Source organism: Hippopotamus amphibius, chromosome 5, assembly GCF_030028045.1.
Source record: "Hippopotamus amphibius kiboko isolate mHipAmp2 chromosome 5, mHipAmp2.hap2, whole genome shotgun sequence".
NCBI classification, from domain to species: domain Eukaryota; kingdom Metazoa; phylum Chordata; class Mammalia; order Artiodactyla; family Hippopotamidae; genus Hippopotamus; species Hippopotamus amphibius.
The window spans coordinates 94388865-94408850 of record NC_080190.1 but is presented as its reverse complement, the minus strand read 5'-3'; the positions used below and the strand labels follow the sequence as shown (position 1 = coordinate 94408850).

Here is a 19986-nt window from a genome sequence, read left to right as displayed (position 1 = left end):
CTGCCACCCCCCACCCCCTACGCAGCCAACGGACTGACCTGCGCGGGCCGGGGGAGGGGCGGGGAGGCCGCAGGGACGAACAGGACCCCGGCCACCAGACAGCGCATATTTCTCCGCAGTTTCCTGGAAGTCTGTCTGGTTTTCAGCTGTGGAGGGTCCGAACCAGAAGTGGAAACCAAATTACACTCCCTTCCCCTAGGCTTCTAAGACAGCATGAGGCTTGCACGTCCAAAAGGAAACAGCTTTTTACGATGCATTAAAATAGAGATGGTCCTGGGAGAAAGGCCCCCCACCTCACCTTTTATCCACATTTGTTTTCTTCAGATAGATTCTCTGCTTTTACATGAGACCCTGTTCACAGAAGCTAATCCCAGAGAGGGACAGAAAGGGTCACAGCCAACGAGACGTTCCTGACATGCACGACTGCTTTCCAAGGACTTGAAGAGAAAGATGTAGATGTACCTGTGAAAACCTAGAACAGGGTGAGATTTAATGTAGTTTAAGGCAGAAAAAAACGTTGGGGAAATAGTGCATATATACTTTTATACACACAGATACACAGCAAAGACGAACCCAATGCACTGCTGACAGCGGGCCCAGGGATGGGGGTGGAGAGGGCTGGGACATGACCAGGGGCTCCACCGGGGTCTCTAAAGCAGCTTCTCCCAGCCGATTTCAGGAGGCTCCTCCTCCCTGGTGTCGGCCTGTCTTCCCGAACTCCCGCTGTTCTTCATCCCGTGGGCTCTTTATCCGACCAAATGCTGCTGCATCACAGCCCCAGAGGCCCCCGCGCCTCAGCCCAGCCTTGTTAAGTGACATGTATTTATTACATGTAACGTGACTCATCACAGGGGCCAGGCAGCAACTCAGACGTTACACTGTGCACACGCACATGCCTGCACACATGTGTTCACCCACACATGTTCACACACACGTGTTCACACACACATGCTCTGTTGACTTTGAAAATCAGGGTTCAGTCCTCACCACCACAGAACTCGGGTGATCACAGTGGACCCAGCCAGGATGAAATCCTTGTCTTTAGACATAATTTACTCTTATTTTCAAGAGTAGATAAAGGGGAAAAAAGAAGGAAAGCCAGAGTTCATATGTCACAAGTGCACAGCCATGCTCACTCATGCAGCTGAGACACGAAGGCCACCCTCCCACAGATGCCTCTGCACCCCAGGCCCGGGGAGGCCTAGACCCAGAGCTCGGACCACAAGGGACCACGCTTCCCCCAGCAGGTGGCCCTGACTTCCTCAAGGCCTGGCCAGGCGGGATGAGGCCAACCTGGAGTTGAAGCTTCCCCACCACGGGCTGTGCATCTTTGGCCTTGGCCACATCATCCTGACATCAGCCTGCCCACATGTATACCCAGTGGCTGACACGCTGCCCAGGGCACAGCCTGCCAGAGCTGTGGCCACATCAACAGTCATAGCAACTCCCTGAGATCGTTCTCAGGCTAGTTAAATGCTCTGCAAGAGGAGGAGCTGGTGGCTTCAGTAACAGCACCCACCCTGCCTCTGGGCCTCTACCCTCGGGGAGCCTGGGCCCCAGCAGCAACTGAGGCTATGGCATTCGGGCCCGAGACCTGCAGTACAGGAGCCAGCAGGAGGCTGAGCCTCGGCAGTCACCCTGGCCCCGGGGAACAGTGAGCTCAGGTCCTGACCTCAGTCCCTTGCATTTCCTGCAGGGCACGCACAGCACGCTGAGGCCTCCCAGTCACTGAGGAAAGTAGCTATGGAAACCCCAGCAGCACTGCCGGGTCCCCACTCCTCTGCATCTGATGCAAACCTCCCAGATGGATGTCCTTCTGATGCCTCCGAGGAGATGCTCATGCTTGGTACCAAGCCCTGGTGCTAGAAATGAGAAGAGCTGGGGCCGTCCTGCAGGGGAGCCTTCAGGACTCTGACTTACTCTCACAGCCCAAACTCTCACAGACAAGATGATGTGGCAGGTACTGAAGTTGAACCAAAGATGATAAGAAATTTCTTTGAATCATGGAAGAGGCCAGAAGAAGTATTCAAACTCAAAAGAATGATCTTCTTTGTCTCCGCACATGATGCCTTCAAGAAATAAGTACACTAGCCTAAACAAAAAGATGTATAATATAACAGAAATAAAATACTAAACAATTTACAGTCACATATGTGCCTGATACTATCCTGAGAGACTTACACTTTGTTTTTCACATCAGCCCTATGAGGCAGGTACTATTAATACTTTCACAGATGAGAAAACTGAGGCTCAGAAAGATGGGGTAATTCACCTATGATCACATAGCTAGGAAGTCACAGAGTTAAAACTCAGATCCAGGAATGTCTGACACTGGAGCCCATGGTCTTACTTCCTCTGCCATCATCACTGCATTTCACTGCATCATCACTACATCTCACTACATCATCACTACATCATCACTACATCTCACTACATCACTACATCATCACTACACCTCACCGCATCACCACTGCATCATCACTACATCTCACTACATCATCACTACACCTCACTACATCATCACTACACCTCACCGCATCATCACCGCATCATCACTGCATCGCACCACATCATCACTGCATCCCACCACATCATCACTGCATCCCACTGCATCATCGCTGCATCGTCACTGTGTTGACACTGAATCGTCGCTACGTCATCACCACATCATTGCTGCATGACCACCGCATTGACACTGCATCATTGGTGTGCTATCACTGCATCTCACTGCATCAACACTGCATCGACACTGCATCATCAATGCAGCATCGCTGCACCATCACAGCACCATCGCTGCATCGTCGCTGCTTCTTGCTGCACTGACACTGCATTGTCACTGCATCAACACAACAGCCTTGCTACATCATCACTGCATCATCACTACATCTTGCTGCACCAGCACTGTACCATCACAGCATCATCACTGTGCAATCACTGCATCATCACTGCATCTCACTGCGCTGACACTGCATCATCCCTACGTCTTGCTGCATCGACACCACATCACCACTGCATCTCGCTGCATCAACACTGCATCATCACTGCACCAACACTGCATCATCAATGTATCGCCATTGCACCATCACTGCACACTCACTACATCGTCACTGCATCTCACTGCATCAACACTGCCTCGTTGCTGCATCTCACTGCATCATTGCTGCGTCAACACCACATCATCAGTGCATCATCGCTGCACCATCACTGCACCATCGCTGCATCTCACTGCATCGACACTGTGCCATCACTGAGCAATCACTGCATCATCACTGCATCTCTCTGCATCGACACTGCATCGTGACTGCATCATCACTGCATCTCGCTGCACAGACACTGCATCATCACTGCATCTCGCTGCATCAACACCGCATCATCACTGCATCAGCACTGAATCATCACTGCATCATCACTGCATCTTGCTGCATCGACACTGCATTGTCACTGCATCAACACTGCATCATCAATGCATTGTCATTGCGCCATCACTGCACCCTCACTACATCATCACTGCATCTCACTGCATCAACACTGCCTCGTTGCTGCATCTCGCCGCACCAACACTGCATCATCAGTGCATCTCGCTGTGCTGACACTGCATCATTGCTGCATCATCGCTGCGCTGTCGCTGTGTCATCGCTGCATCGTCACTGCATCATTGCTGCATGGACATTGCATCAATGCTGCATCATCGCTGCATCATTGCTGCATCTCACTGAATCACCAAGGCATCATTACCACAGTACAGTGTCCTCGGCCTTGGCATTTCCATGTAGCCAAATAAGACTGTACACTTCACTAGTGAAAAGTTACACCAAGCAAGTGTGAGGAAGGGAGGAGGGCACCTCCAGGCTGTTCCCCAAACCTACCCCTGGTCCCTGCAGCCCATTCTAAACGCAGCCTCATCCATCACCAACTAAATCAGCCTGCAGTCCCCACCCACCTGCATGGTGCAAAGGAGGCTGAAGGATGGACACGTGTGAACGAGTCTGGATCACAGTGCTCAGAACATGTGCTCCTTTTCCTTCGCCCAATGGCCTTTTTTGTGCAAATCCACTCACCCAGCATCATGAAGAGCACACCCTCATGGACCCCAGCCTGAGGGGTGCTGCACTGCTGCCCTGACCCAGTGCGGCTCACACCATGTGCTGGGGCTGTGGTTTCATGCGCTTGACTAAACCCAGCCAGTCTAACTACATCCTTCACTGTAATTTCAGAAGCTGGTATTTCATAAGCACCAGCACTGTCATTAAGGCTGAATCACTAGGAAACTCTGTTTCCGTGATGTGGAGCCTGGACGGGAACAGCTGGGCACAGAGACACTCAGTGCAGAGTTTCAGCCCAGAAGGGAATTTTTTCCTCTGAAATTTGAGGGCAAACTATTTGGCTGTTTAAAAGCTAAAAATAAATACAGTTTACTGGTTCCAAACAGTTTGTGGTAGTTCAGCTCCAAGATCATTGCAATCTGGAGACAAGTTATGTTTGGCAAACAATTAGGCCACGAGGGGTCAAATTGCTTTTTCTATTTTAAATAAAAATAAAGTATTTTGATTAAAAAATTAACAGCTGTACATTAAACTTTCATGCGTTTTCATAAGGATATTAGGAACCTAGGTGGGGCCTAAGAGCCAACCCTTTCAGCCAGAGAAACGTAACCAACCACAACATTTCACCAAATATTGCAGAAATCAACATGCTGCATTTACTCAGATGAGCATTCAAGTCAGGATAAAAATGAGGCTGCAATCTCCACAGGGCCCTCTATTCAGTGCCGCAGGACTGAACAAATGGTTTCTGTCTGTTCAAAGCTCCCCACGAGAAAGAAGGAGATTTAGAACATGGATTAGCAAATATAAATTAAATAGTTCAGCAACGGAGCATTTTAAGTGTGTTTTGATAACGCAGCCTGTAAGCTGGGCTCCACCCTCTGCATCCCAAGCACACGACCCCGGGCTGGGCCGCCCCCTTCCCTCCGCTCCTTCCCTCTGTCCCATGACCCCGAGCTGACCCGGCCTCCCATGCCCCCCCCCCGCCCTTCCCCACGTGCCTCCAGGTGGAATGACCAGCTCCTCTGGGGTGGGGGTCCTGCCCTGAGCAACTCCTGATGCCCCCAGAAACCTGGGCATCTTCGCTGGGCCACCCTGGGCTTGTGGGGCACCTGACCCTGTACGGTAGTTAGTGGTGCAAAGAAAGTCACCAAAGCATCATGCTGGGGCCACCAAGGGCCCGGGTGGCAGAGGCATGCGTGCCCATGGGTGGAGACCCTTCTGGAAAGGAATCCGAGTACCTGAGCCTTAAGGCTTCAGTGCTCAATTAAGTTACAGGATCATGTGTACCTCCAACACAACTCACACCACACCACATGCACAGGGACATACACACAAGTACACACCACACACGCGCTCACATACGCACATACAAATATACATACACGCTCATATATGCACACATCACACACACACACACAAAGTCACCCCTCCTCCCACATCCCATCCAGCCCAACACGCTTCTGCACGAAATTCTCAAATCAGCCCCAAGGTCCCTGTGGGCTGGCTCTGACCCCATCACTCTCTGCAGCCCCCACCGCACTGAAGACACCCTGCTGGCAGCCTCTCAGCAAAAGTAAAGGATCAGATTCCATTTCTCTGCATGATGAGAAAATAAACACGTCTGGATTTGAGAACCTGAGCGTGCTCTCTGATTGATACGCTTCCTGACACTTTCTTTGAAAACAGATAACAGAAAAGGAAAAGCAAGATGTAAACTGGGATCTGATATTCCACGTGGAGTCTGCAGATGACTTTTACAGTTTACAAAGCACTCTCACGTGTGTTCTCTTATGTGACCTTCACACCCATTCTGCACATAGAACAAGTATAATTTCCATTTTTCAGAATCAAGTGGAGGCTCAGAGTGCAGGGGGGACGGGGACCCCGCTGACTCAGATGAAGGTGAGTCCCACTGTTCACCTTTAAATCTTCCCTGTTGCGTTTCATGTGAAACAGGCAGCAAAAATAGTTCCATAAGACACTGATGTCCCCGTCTACCCAATTAATGGGAAAACGATTTCTCCCCATCTGAAACGTGGTGGCTTGAATGAGAACTGCATGAGTAACAAAGTCATTCATCTTACTCATTAAACCCCTGACGAGAGCTAGTTATCAAAATGTTGTTGGCACGAGGAGGGTGGCCACCAACATTCTCTGCGAGTGCTGGCGGGTCCTCACTCCCACCAGCCCCCCATACCCCTCGGGGGCTCAAGAGGCCCTAGAGCTGCTTTGTGAGAATAACTTCTGGAGTGGCTCTGTTACGGACGGCAAGATTTACCTGGATCCTTTGTTTGGGACACGTGTCCCCATTTCTTCACTTCCCTTGACTCTCTTCGTTGATATCTGGACATTAGAAAAAACAGCCGCCTCTCCTGGTCTCTGCAGCTTGACTGCACCCAGAGTACAGAGAGGACCCTCACCCTCTAGCCTGGCCAGAGACTCTGGGGGCCTCTTGAACCTTCATGCTAACCCAAATCTTTCACTCACTGGTGCCCAGGCAGCTGGAACATGCCGGTCCCATCACTGCTAGACGACCCACAGGACAGAAGCCAGGCCTGGTGGCCCTGGGGAAGCTGGACGTGTGCTCTAGGCCTTCCCCTGCAGGAAGTAGCTGGGAGCTGGGGGTCCCTTCCTCCTGCACAGCACGGGGCGTGGGAGGGATGACGGCCGAGAAGGTCTCAGAATTTCCTACCAGCTTTGAGCTGGCCGATTTCATACTTGTCCAGGGTGCAGAAGCCTCTCCATGAGTTTCTGAATTTGTTAAAAGGGAATTTGTCTGTGTGCTATTGAATCCGTACACTTGGATGGGTGGGGGGTGGGGTGGGGGTGGGCAGGATTCCCAGTTCTCCATCTTGCTGATGCCATCTCTCTGACAGATAATTCTAACATCTTCATGATCTTGGTTTTGCCATATATTGATTTTTCGTTCATTTTGAGACCCTCTGGGAGCTGGTACAACAAATGATGTTTTATTGAAGCCCCTGAATCCTGTGGAAGCCTCTCCTTCAGCTGGGCGCCTCTGACCCCACCCCAGCCGGAAGGTGGGCTCCCTACGTGGCCACTACTGACCCCCACAGTGGGGAGGGGCCCTTATCACTGTTGGACAGGGTGGGGGTTCTGGCTCATTGTCTCCACTACACCTCTGTGGGGGGCGGGGCTCCCTAACACTGGGCCACAGTGGAGGCCCCAACTCATGAGCAGGCCTCCTTTGAAACACCCAGTTGCAGTTAGCAGGAGGAATAGGGAAAGTACATCCACACCACCTCCCTGGGAAGCTTTTCAACAAATACCTCTGCCTGGATCCCACCTCTCAAGGTGGGTTTAACTGGCCTGGAGCGGAGCCTGGACATCAGGAACTTTAGAGGCCTTCCAGGTGACTCCACTGTGCCCCACCCCAAGTGCCACTGCCTCGTCCTCTTGCTCCAGGGGCCTCCCCCCGCCTTCCCCCCACCCGCAGCCTCTGCACATGTTCCTCTCTTGCCCCGGAAGGCTCTCTCTTTCCAAACCACTCCCCTGACCCCCTCGTATATGCTGACTTCCCTCGTGGAGCTCCCATAATTCTTACCTAAGGTTTAACTCCACGTTTCCTCTCCTCGACTGTTTACTAGCGCCTGGGACGCCCGCGAGGCTGTCAGTGTCCTACCTTGGGGACTATGCCTGTGTCACTCCGCAGCCTTCCCGGGGCCCAGGACAGGGCATGGCAAGCAGCAGATGGGCCACACTTGTCACAGGATGAATGGCTAGCTGGTTAAGCACGCACGTCTGGCTCCAGCACGTGCGGTGAGTCAGGCCTACGGCTTCTCCCAGCTGTGCTCCACTCAGCACTAGTTGCGGGAGAAAAACACACACGGAACGTGGAACAGAGTCCTGTGGGCCAGGAACACAGAGAAACCCCTGGTTTAATGAAATTTACATGACTTGCAACCTATGGTTTACTAAGACGCACTGTTAGAATTTCTAGACAGGAAACTTGGGGCTCTGTTTCCCAAATGATCTGACCACAACACAAGTTTTCATGGAATAGCTTACAGCCCTAGTTTCACAACTGAGTCTGGCAGGAACGTGATGGGCAGTAAGTGCACACAGCTTCAGAGAAACTGGGACTTACCGCTCAGGAAGGGCATGGTCCCTGGAAGAGGAGGAAATTCAACCCTCAGTGGATTGCGTCTACTCTCACCTTAGCAAGGTTACACACCATCTACTTCTTGTCTGTAGAGTCAAACACCAACACATCTGTGACACTAAAGAAAGAGCCAGGCTTCACAGCCTTGAGCGAGTTACGGAACCACCTGTAAAATCAGAGCAATCACACATACCCTGCCTACCTCACAGCATGGGACACGGAACAAGAGAGAGAATGAAAACAACTACTAACATTAGCTATTTCCTTGTTCTGTGCTGAAGACTATTTCCAGCAACCTTCCAAGTATTATCGCATCCTGTCCATTGAAGTAAGTGCTATCATTATCCTTCTTATACAGATGATCTACTCAGTCCCAGAGAGGTTTAGTAACTTTCCCAACAACACACAGCCAGGAAGCAACAGAGTGAGGACTTTAGCTCAGAAAATCTGATTCTAGAGTCTACGCCCTTAACCTCTGTGCTCCACGCAGAGCTCTTGGCAAACTCAAAGTGTGCAGTTATTACTCATCCTGATTGCTCAACCTCATCTTCCCTTTCAGCCTCGCAAACCAGGAAGGTGGTGCTGCACGGCAGAGACCCCAGTGCCTGGCTCCAGCCTGTCTTGCACTGGTAGTCATGTAACCCTGTGCAAGTAACTCAAACGTAAGTGCCGTTTACTGAGCATCTGCCATGGTCGAGCCCTGCACTGGGCAGGCTTTACGGACATCAATTCATTCCTAGGGCGGGGGTTCAAATTCCTCCTCAGTCGAGTGAGGGGGAAGAGGGCCTACCTAATATACTATTTGTTCATATTAACAGTTTTCACTTTTCCATTGTGCTATGGTATGACATCATTGTAGATTTATAAAACTCTGTGGCTTATTTATGTGTATTTTAAGCATTTTCATATATTTTTCCAGCTTTATTGAGGCATAATTGACAAATAAAAATTCTATATATTTAAGGTGTACAATGTGATGGTGTATCTATACATTGTGAAATGTAATAACAGTATTATAGTAAGGATAATTAACACACGCATTGCCTCACCTATTTATCTCCTTTTTTTATGGTGAGAACGTTTAAGTCCTACTCTCTTAGTAAGTTTCAATTTTTTAACACAGTGTTATCAACTATAGTCACCATGTTTTATATTGGAGCCTCAAAACTTGTTCATCTTATAACTGAAAGTTTGTGTCCTTTTTCCTCATTCCCCCAATCCCTGGCATCCACCATTCTGCTCTCTGCTTCTACGAGTTAGACATTTTTATATTCTACATATAAGATCAAACAATATTTGTCTTTCTGTGTCTGGCTTATATCACTTAGTGAAATGTCCTCCAAGTCCATCCATGTTGTTGCAAATGGCAGGATTTACCTTTTTTTTTATTCCCAAACAATATTCCATTGGATGTGTATATATACCACCTTTCCTTTATCCATTCATCTTATAAAGCTATATTAATCAAAACAGTATGGTACCAGCATAAAAACACACAGACCAATGCAACAGAATAGAGAGCCCAGCAGTAAATCCACACTTATGTGGTCAGCTAATCATTAACAAAAGTGCCAAGAATACACAATCCAGAAAGTGTAGCCTCTTCAAAAAATGGTGTTGGGGGGCTTCCTAGGTGGCGCAGTGGTTAAGAATCCGCCTGCCAATGCAGCGGACACAGGTTCGAGCCCTGCTCCAGGAAGATCCCACATGCCGCGGAGCAACTAAGCCCGTCCACCACAACTATTGAGCCTGCGCTTTAGAGCCTGTGAGCCACTATTGAGCCCATGTGCTGCAACTATTGAAGGCCACGTGCCTAGAGCCCGTGCTCCGCAACAAGAGAAGCCATGGCAATGAGGAGCCTGCGCACCACAAGAAAGAGTAGCCCCCACTCACCGCAACTAAAAGAAAGCCCACGCACAGCAAGAAAGACCCAACACAGCCAATAAAATAAATTAATTAATTAAATTAAAAAAAGAAAAGAAAAAAAATGGCGTTGGGGAAACTGGAAACTCACATGCAAATGAAAAAGAATGAACTGGACCACTATCTGACACCATACACAAAATTCACTCAAAAGTGCATTTAAGACCCCTGAATGCAAAACCTGAAATCTTAAAACTCCTGGAAGAAAACATAAGTTAAAAGCTTGAAACTGGTCTTGGTAATGATTTTTTTGATATGACACCACCAAAAGCACAGGCGACAAAAGCAAACGAGTGGGACTACATCAAACTAAACAGCTCTACAGAGCCGAGGGGACACACCGTCAGCCTGTGGCAGCTGGTGGCCATCTTGCACCCATAAAGGCAGAGCCACCTGCGTGAGGGTGACACCAGGAAGCAGAGCCGAGAGGTCGTGTCGACTGAAAAAGTACTCACAACCTAGAAGTTGAGAGTTAGGTTTTATTTGGCGGGAATTTTTAGGACTTCAAGCCCAGGAGGCAGCATCTCAAGTAACCCTGAGAGAACTCCTGTGAGGAGACAAGGGGCAGAGCCAGGATATATAGGTGTTTTGGAACAAAGGGCAGGTAGTCTGAATATCAAAAGATTACTGTTAATAAAAGAAAGCCAGATATCTTACCCACCCCCCCCCAAAAAGAAAGCTTCTGCAAAGCAAAGGAAGCCATCAACAAAATGAAAAGGCGACATACAGAATATGAGGAAACATTTACAAACCGTATATCTGATGAAGTGTTAATATCTAAAATATATATGGTACTCATACAACTCAATTGCCCAAAAAAAGCTTAAACAACCTGATTTTAAAATGAGCAAAGCACCGGAGTAGACATTTTTGCAAAGAAGACATACAAAGAGCCAACAGATACATGAAAAAGTTCTCAACATCGCTAATCATCAGGAAAATGCAAATTAAAACCACAATGAGATGTCACCTCAAACCTGTTAACCACAAATAACAAGTGTTGGTGAGAATGTGGAGAAAGGGGAACCCTTGTGCACTGATGGTAGGAATGTAAACTGGTGCAGCTGCTGTGGAAAACAGTATGGAGTTTCCTCAAAAAATTAAAAGCAGATCTACCGTTCTATCCAGCAACTCCACTCCTGGGTGTTCATCCAAAGGAAATGAAATCAGTGTCTCAAAGAGAGACCTGCACCCGCAGATTCACAGCAGCCAAGGTGGGGAAACATCCTAAGTGTCCAGCAACATGTGAATTTATAATAACAACTGACGATGTTCTCCTGTCTGGTCACTTCCGGGGGATGGAAGGAAATCACCTCCTTGCATGGAACGGGTGGGTGATACTTTAGTCAGGCCATGGGTACGCAGGGCTCCTTCTTTTTCTGTTTAAAAGACTAGAGCAGAGTCCAGTCTTGGACGGAGAACCCGAGGGGCCCCGGGTTGCTCTCCAGCTCCCACGTGCTCTCTGCTCTGTGCCATGCGCCAAGGCAGTGCCCTGCCCAGTGCCACGGCCTCGGGCTCATAACCTGCACATGGGGTCTGGATAAGCCCAGCCCATCGTCCCAGCTGCCAGCTACACTGTTGCTGGCTCCCAAACCTAGACCACTTTTCCTAAAATCCAGACTGCACAAGTTCAAAGTCAACACGTCCACAAATGAAACATACATGCTTCCTCTTTCCCTCCCCAAACCCGTCCACTCAGGGCCAGCTCCATACCGTGCAGCCCCTGGTGAAAAAGGAAAGTGCCACGAAAGGAACGCAAACAGGCCACTCTTTCCTTTCTCCGTAGTCTCCCTCTCGACTAGCCATGATGCTTGTTATTTGCTGTTTAAAGTTATTCTAGGCAAACAAACATTACAGTTTTGATTGTTAGCATGAATTTTACAGCTCACCTTTTACTGTGGAATACCAGTTTTACATGCAAATCGAGGGGCACTTAATTCCTACGTGGGATCACAGAAATTACACAGTCTGCCTTCTGTAGCTCATACCTGCTCGTGAATTGTGTTCTTACCAAAGCAACGGAGACACCACACAAAACACACTGAAGCGCTTTTCCTTTTGCTTCTTGATATACTCTTGCTACATTCTGCCAACCTTCCACCTCTGTGCCAGCGCCCAGCACCCAGGACCCGCGTCCTGACCTGCCCCGAGGAGACACCAAACAGTGACCTTCACCCTTTGTTCCCAGCGCCAAGCCCAGGGGACAGACGCAGAGCAGCCCCCAGGGACAGTGCCATGGCCCCCAGCCTGCAGAGGCTCACCCATGCAAATGCTTGTGTTCACATTTAAATTACTTTGATGTCAAAGACATTCATGAGAAATTTTAATCAAAACACTTCATTTTATTCTTTCATCAGGATGCAACCTGTGAGGTGCAGGGGTGAGATCGGAAAAGGGCTCCTGGAAGGTCAGGAGGAGGGGTCTGTCCTCAAGTCCTGCCACCGCCCCTCTGTGCGTCACTGGGCACAGCACCTAAACTTCCAGGGCTCTGGTGTGTTCATCTCTCAGTGAGAGGTGTGTCTGGGTGCTGAGGACACCTGTACTGCCTCTGGTCACCTGCCGGGCACCATGTGACCCCACTTCCTTCACAGCCACCCACAGCCTTGGGTACCACAAGGCCTGGCTCGCCTGTTCTGAACGTCAGCAAAATCCCTTCAAGGTTGAAGCCCCCGCAGGCCCCCGAGGGGCGTGCACACGCTGACCATCCTGCATTACCTCCAGGTCAGGCCTCTGCTCCTTGGCCCGGCGGCTCCGTCCCGGCGGCTCTGACCACCTCTGCTCGTGGGTGATGCTGAGTCACTCTTACCAGCTCTTCAGCACACCCCCCAGACCAGCCGGAGCCAGACACAGCCCCGCCATCCAGGTGCCCCCAGCCAGGAGGGCAGGTGACCAGGAAGCACAGAGAACCTGGGCTCCGCAGAGACGCTCCCCCTGGAGTCGGACTGCAGCCAGCCATCTGCAGCCAGGATGCCGGGCGAGGCCAAGGGCGGGACCAGCCTCTCCAGTCTGCGGAGACTGGGGTTTGGTTCTCACCAACCCCGACTTGAGGAAGCAGAAGCCGCAGCCAGGGAAACGGGGCAACTTGGCGGCCTCATCGCTAGTTTCTCAGAATTGCCGTGTCTTCTTCCAAATGAACCTCAGGAGAATCACGATTTAAAACTGACCTCATCTGGGAGAGTCAAATTATTTTGGCAGTTCTCTGGAAAGGGAAAAAAAGACAACTAATCCCTTTCCGACTCCATCCCCAGGACAAGAACAGAAGTTACGACACAGGAGTATTGGAGCCAGTGACAGAAATACATTCATACATTCGAAGATGTGCACAGTGTGCAAATTTGGAAACGCAGCTTTGAGGCGAGTAAACGTCTGGAGACTTTATTGAAATGTCTCTTTGTCTTCACTTGGTCAAACAGCACCTCGTTTCACAGAGGTCTTTGTTTCCTCCATGACATCAGAAAACTGGGTGCGAAGAGCAACCTTCAGGATGTCCTGGGCGAGCAGAGAAGTGATCTTGCTTAGGCCTGAGGATGTGCCTCTGGTCCCTGCAGGGTTGCCTTCCTTAAATAGACGCGCTCAGCATAATTAATTTACACGTTGCTCCCTTGACAAATGTCTCAGCAATGTACCCAAGGCAAAATCTCAACCTTGCATAACGTCCTCAGGCACTTGCCACTCCAGTGCCCACTCTCTGCACACCAAGAAAGGTGGGGCAAAGCCAAAAACGCCCCAGGGAGGCCGGGTAAAGTGTTGGGAGGGGCTTTTACGTGAGAATAATTTGGAGAAATGATGACAGAGCACAAATGATCAACCCATGTTATGTCACAAAGGGAGGGAGGGGCCCGCAGGAGCCCCAGACTGCCTGGGACGGGGCACCCTGCGAACATCAGGGGTGGGTTAGCCTGAGTGGAGGGGGCAGGGAGAGTGAACACACAGCCCTGCAGTTGGGGACCGCGGTGCGGGACGGGGGGGGGGGGGGGGGGGGGGGCAGTCAGATTGTGGGGCCCATCCTTGTGTCCGGCCAGCAGATGTGGAGTGAGCGCGGCCCCGGCCGCCAAGGAGCTCGGGAGCTCGGGAGAAACAGAGTTCAGGTGACCTGTACACACGTGGGCACCTGGTAACTGCCGGGAGGCCCGGGTGCGGTGACAGGCGCTCGGAAGCGTGCAGAAAGGCTTCCGGGGGAGGCAATGCCTGACTGGGTTAAAAAGGTGATTAGAAAACAGTCCCGTGAGGGTGGGAGGTGGAAACCTCCGCGGGTGGACCGCGTCTCCGAACCGTGGCCCGTCTCCCAGGACCCGCCGGGCCTTTCCCTCCAGGCGTCTCCCCACCAGGCGTCTTCTTCACGTTGCCAGGGGCTGCCTGGCGTGGACACGCCGCTCCGCCCTCCACCCGCACGCCCGTGGGAACTGTGTCTTCTCCACAGAAAAGCTCAAGGTCACCTGCAGCCCCGAGATCCCCGGCCCTGCAGCCTGTCATTTGTGGTCGTGGACCATGGACCACAGCAGCGTTTGGAACCACTGACGCGCACGCGCACACGTACACAGATGCACACGCGCGCGCGCACACACACACACACACACACACACATATACACAAGCACCCATCCTCTCGCGTACTTGCGGCTCCTTGCCTTGCTTCTACTCAGCCGTCCTCTCGCCCATCCTCCCCTGCGAGGGTCTGAGTGCCCTGCGCGGGGTGGGGGGCCGATCCCAGGTCTCTCCCTCCTCTGGATGCCCCCTCCCCCACCCGCTGGGACCCCCACGGCTCCATCCCCGTCCCTCCGCTCAGCCCCACTCACACCTTCACCCTGTCACTCCGGCCCACGCCGCGGAGACACTGTGAACCAGCAGGTAAGAACCGAACCCCCCGCGCCCCTCAGAGTCCCCCCCACACACACACAGGGGTCCTTCTCAGCTCTTCCCTCTCCCCACCCCTCCCCCACACCAGCACGCCCACCCTCCACCCCCTCCTGCCCTCCCGTCGCAGCCCCCTCCCCATGGCAGTGAGAATCCAGCCATCTCTTCAGGACCCCAAAGGCACCCCTGCAGCGGCCAAAACACCGACGCCCGCAGGCGGCTGAGCCTGGTCCAGTGGCGCGACCTCGCCCCACGGGCGGTGCGCAGCCCCAGCCTCTGGGGCGTGACCCCGGAGGACCTGCTGCCCACGGCTCTGGGGCCCCACGGCCACGGTCAGGGCCCCGTCCAGACCTGGCGCTGAAACCCCCACGGCGGACGAACGGGCGAGGGAGCCGGGGTCTCTCTAACGAGAGTCCCGATCAGGGACGCGGTCCCCTCGACGGCAGCAAGAGGAGGAGCCGGCACGTGGCGGCTGTCCAGCGCGCGTGTCTGGATGAACAGGTGTGGCCTTTGAGCGTGGCCCGCCCAGGAGCCACAGGGCCTGTGCACGGGGAGCGGGTGGCAGAGACGCCGCTGGGAGCACGGGCGGGATTACAAACAGACGCAAGGTGGGCCAGCCCCACACTTCGTCCTAAAACCAGTGAAAAGCTCCCGATGGATGTGAAGAAGGAGTGTTACCCACTGCAGTAAAATGAGTCCTGAGCCTCAAGGTTGGAGGCAGAGGGAAGGTTAGAACACCATCCACTGTCCAGGCCATGAATGTGGCCCAAACCAAGGCAGCGGCTTCGGGATCAGAGAGCACAGAACAGGCTGTTTCAGGAGCCGTTAGTGGCCAAGGCTTGGCTGGGCCTCATGTCCCACCAGATGCGACATGTGGTCAGAAGGGACGAATTGAGGTGGAATGCCCATCCTGAGGCCGGGATTAGAGAAGAGGGCCCTGGTCTGGGTTTGGAGACAATGAGCCTGATTCTGAAAATGCTGAATCTGACGGGCTTCTGACACACCCATGTATCACGGCTGGTTTCAGCCCAAGGCCCAGGCTTGACGCTCAGGATGCTTTGGGCTGGAAACATGGCAAACAGGTTGGATATGAGCCATATGAGTCAATGGGATCATGCGGGAAGGCTGTAGAGAACACAGAAAGTACGAGAAGACGTCTGAACACAGATTCTAGAGAAAACTGATGCCTACAGAGCAGGAGGAGGGTGGCAGCAAAGGGACAGGAAAAGTGGCAGCAAGAGAGACACCAGGGAGTGGGGCTTTGAGGGCGTCAGGAGAGGGGTTCAAGGACATAGAGGCAGCCTACCATCCTGCTTCAAGCTCCAGGCCACTTGGTCCAGCGGCCAGGCGTTGTTGGGAATCTTAGCAAAATGACCTCAGGGGACGTGGAAGCAGGGGAGGAAGGGGAGGCAGTAGGAAACAGCACCCTGACTCCAACCCTAAACCTGACCCTGACCCCGACCCCAACCGTGACCCTGACCCTTCCAGCTCCGAGGCTCGTTTCCCAGCCCACAGTTCGGGAATTAACATTTGCTTGGAGAGTGTTGGCACCATACTCGAAAAAGCCACCACAAAGACGACTTAATACTGCCTATCGATGCACCATCTTTACTGTGAGATCACTGCATTTGGGGAGCGCACAACGTTTTTAGGATGGTCATGACATAAAAACAGGAACCGTGGAAGTGCACGGGGTGCGAAGTGTCCCACCCCATCCCTGGGTGGTGGCTGTGAGCACTTGGCAGCCCACCGTCCACTGACACCCAATTCATTCAACAACAGTTACAGAGCACCTACGGCTGCCAGGTCCTTTGTGCATGATAGTTTTTGGTGCTGTTTTTGAGGTAAATAAGAATTTCACTGAATACACACAGAGAATTTTCTGTTTGTATCTATATCTCTAATTCATATATATATATTTTGGGGGGGCTGCGTTGGGTCTTTGTTGCTGCAAGCAGACTTTCTCTACTTATGGGGAGTGGGGGCTACTCTTTGTTGCAGGGCACAGGTTTCCCTAGGCCCATGGGCTTCAGTAGTTGCAGCACCCAGGCTCAGTAGTTGTGGCACACAGGCTTAGTTGTTCTGCGGCATGTGGGATCTTCCCAGACCAGGGCTCGAACCTGTGTTCCCTGCATTGGCAGGCGGATTCTTAACCACTGTGCCACCAGGGAAGCCCTATAATTTATATTTCACAATGCCCCATAGTAATTTTATAAGGTTTATGTACGCACGAGAAAGTGCTCACTAGTCTCTAACGGACATTAAGGTTGATCCCAATTTTCACTGTGTAACACCACAGGGTCTATTTAACTTTTATTCACCTTGTGTCCATCTGCTGTATTCCAAACATGGAATGGCTGGGTCAAAAATGTGCATTTTTAATTTTTCTAGATCCTGCCAAATTGTGATGGCCAGGATATAACTGTCCCCACCAACCCCAGATATAGCTTTTGTCTTCTTAGCTTTCACCAGTCTAACCAGTGAAATAAGGCATCGTGCTGAATCTTTAGTTTACAGCTCCCTAATTAGTAGGCAGGTTAGGTATCTTTTCAGTATTTGTGGATCATTAGTTTTTGCTCTTCTTTCTCTAGTTTCTTTAGGTGTAAGGTTAGATTGTTCATTTGGGATGTTTCTTGTTTCTTGAGGTCGGATTGTATCGCTATAAACTTCCCTCTTAGAACTGCCTTTGCTGCATCCCATAGGTTTTGGATCGTTGTGTTTTCATTGTCATTTGTCTCTAGGTAGTTTTTGATTTCCTCTTTGATTTCTTCAGTGATCTGTTGGTTATTTAGTAGCATATTGTTTAGCCTCCATGTGTTTGTGTTTTTTACAGTTTTTTTCCTGTAATTGATTTCTAATCTCATAGCGTTGTGGTCAGAAAAGATGCTTGATTCGATTTCAATTTTCTTGAATTTACCAAGGCTTGATTTATGACCCAAAATGTGATCTATCCTGCAGAATGTTCCATGTGCACTTGAAAAGAATGTGTAATCTGCTGTGTTTGGATGCAATGTCCTATAGATATCTATTAAATCAAGCTGATTTATTGTGTCATTTAAAGCGTGTGTTTCCTTATTAATTTTCTGTGTGGATGATCTGTCCATTGGTGTAAGTGGGGTGTTAAAATCCCCCACCATGATTGTGTTCCTGTCGATTTCCTCTTTCATAGTTGTTAGCATTTGCCTTATGTATTGAGATGCTCCTATATTGGGTGCATATATATTTATAATTGTTATCTCCTTTCCTTGGATTGCTCCTTTGATCTTTATGTAGTGTCCTTTCTTGTCTCTTGTAATATTTTTTATTTTAAAGTCTATTTTGTCTGATATGAGTATCAGTACTCCAGCTTTCTTTTGATTTCCATTTGCATGGAATATCTTTTTCCATCCCCTCACTTTCCATCTGTATGTGTCCCTAGGTCTGAAGTGGGTCTCTTGGAGACAGCATATATATGGGTCTTGTTTTTGTATCCATTCAGCCAGTCTGTGTCTTTTGGTTGGGGCATTTAGTCCATTTACATTCAAGGTAATTATCGATATGTATGTTCCTATTACCATTTTCTTAATTGTTTTGTTTTTGTTTCTGTAGGTCCTTTTCTTCTCTTGTGTTTCCTGCTTAGAGAAGATCCTTTAGCATTTGTTGTAGGGCTAGTTCGGTGGTGCTGAATTCTCTTAGCTGTTGCTTGTCTGTAAAGCTTTTGATTTCTCCATCAAATCTGAATGAGATCCTTGCTGGGTAGAGTATTCTTGGTTGTAGGTTCTTCCCTTTCATCACTTTAAATATATCATGCCACTCCCTTCTGGCTTGCAGAGTTTCTGCTGAGAAATCAGCTATTAACCTTATGGGAGTTCCCTTGTATGTTATTTGTCGTTTTTCCCTTGTTGTTTTTAATAACTTTTCTCTGTTTTTAATTTTTGTCAATTTGACTACTATATGTCTTGGTGTGTTTCTCCTTGGGTTTATCCTGCCTGGGACTCTCTGCACTTCCTGGACTTGGGTAGCTATTTCCTTTCCCATGTTGGGGAAGTTTTCAACTATGATCTCTTTCAGTATTTTCTCAGGTCCTTTCTCTCTCTCTTCTTCTGGGACCCCTATAATGCTAATGTTGGTGCGTTTAACATTGTCCCAGAGGTCTCTTAGGCTGTCTTCAGTTCTTTTCATTCTTTTTTCTTTATTCTTTTCTGCATCAGTGATTATCACCATTGTGTCTTCCAGGTCACTTATTTGCCCTTCTGCCTCAGTTAATCTGGTATTGGTTCCTTCTAGTGTTTTTTTCATTTCATTTATTGTGTTGCATATCTCTGTTTGTTTGTTCTTTAATTCTTCTAGGTCTTTGGTAAACTTTTCTTGCAACTTTTCAATCGTTGCATCCAATCTTTTTTCAAAGTCCTGGATCATCATCACCATCATTATTCTGAATTCTTTTTCCTGAATAGTGCCTATCTCCTCTTCATTTAGTTGTTTTTCTGGTGTTTTATCTTGTCCCTTCATCTGGTACAAAGTCTTTTGCCTTTTCATTTTCTCTGTCTTTCTGTGGCTGTGATTTTCAGTTCCACAGATGAAATACTGCTGATACTGCTTAATTCTGCTGTCTGCCCTCTTGTGGAGGAAGCTGTCTAGGAGACTCGTGGGTGCTTCGTGATGGGAGGGACTGATGATGGGTTGGATTGGGTGGGTGGAGTTCAGTAAAACTTTAATCCGATTTGCTGAGTGGAGCTCAGTGACACTTTAATCTGCTTGTCTGCCAATGGGTGGGGCTGTGTTCCCACCTTGTTGGTTGTTTGGCCTGAGGCGACCCAGCACTGGAGCTTACATGCTCTTTGGTGGGGCTAATGGCGGACTCTGGGAGGGTTCACCCCAATGAGCACTTCTCAGAACCCCTGCTGCCAGTGCCCTGGTCTCCTCAGTGAGCCACAGCTGCCCCCCGCCTCTGCAGGCAACCCTCCAACACCAGCAGGTAGGTCTGGTTCAGTCTCCTATGGGGTCACTGCTCCTTCCCCCTGGGTCCTGGTGAGCACAATTTTTTGTGTTCCCTCCAAGA

General features: G+C 50.2%; 1 long non-coding RNA gene across 1 annotated transcript; it reads right to left on the bottom strand.

Moving 5' to 3' along the window:
• Positions 1 to 298: 298 nt before the first annotated feature.
• LOC130854595 (uncharacterized) lies at positions 299 to 13184 on the bottom strand. The gene is made up of 2 exons (XR_009054058.1): positions 12808 to 13184; positions 299 to 472 (listed from the first exon to the last, which is right to left on the bottom strand). It is a non-coding gene; the product is annotated as an uncharacterized LOC130854595 (long non-coding RNA).
• Between the last annotated feature and the right edge of the window lie 6802 nt (positions 13185 to 19986).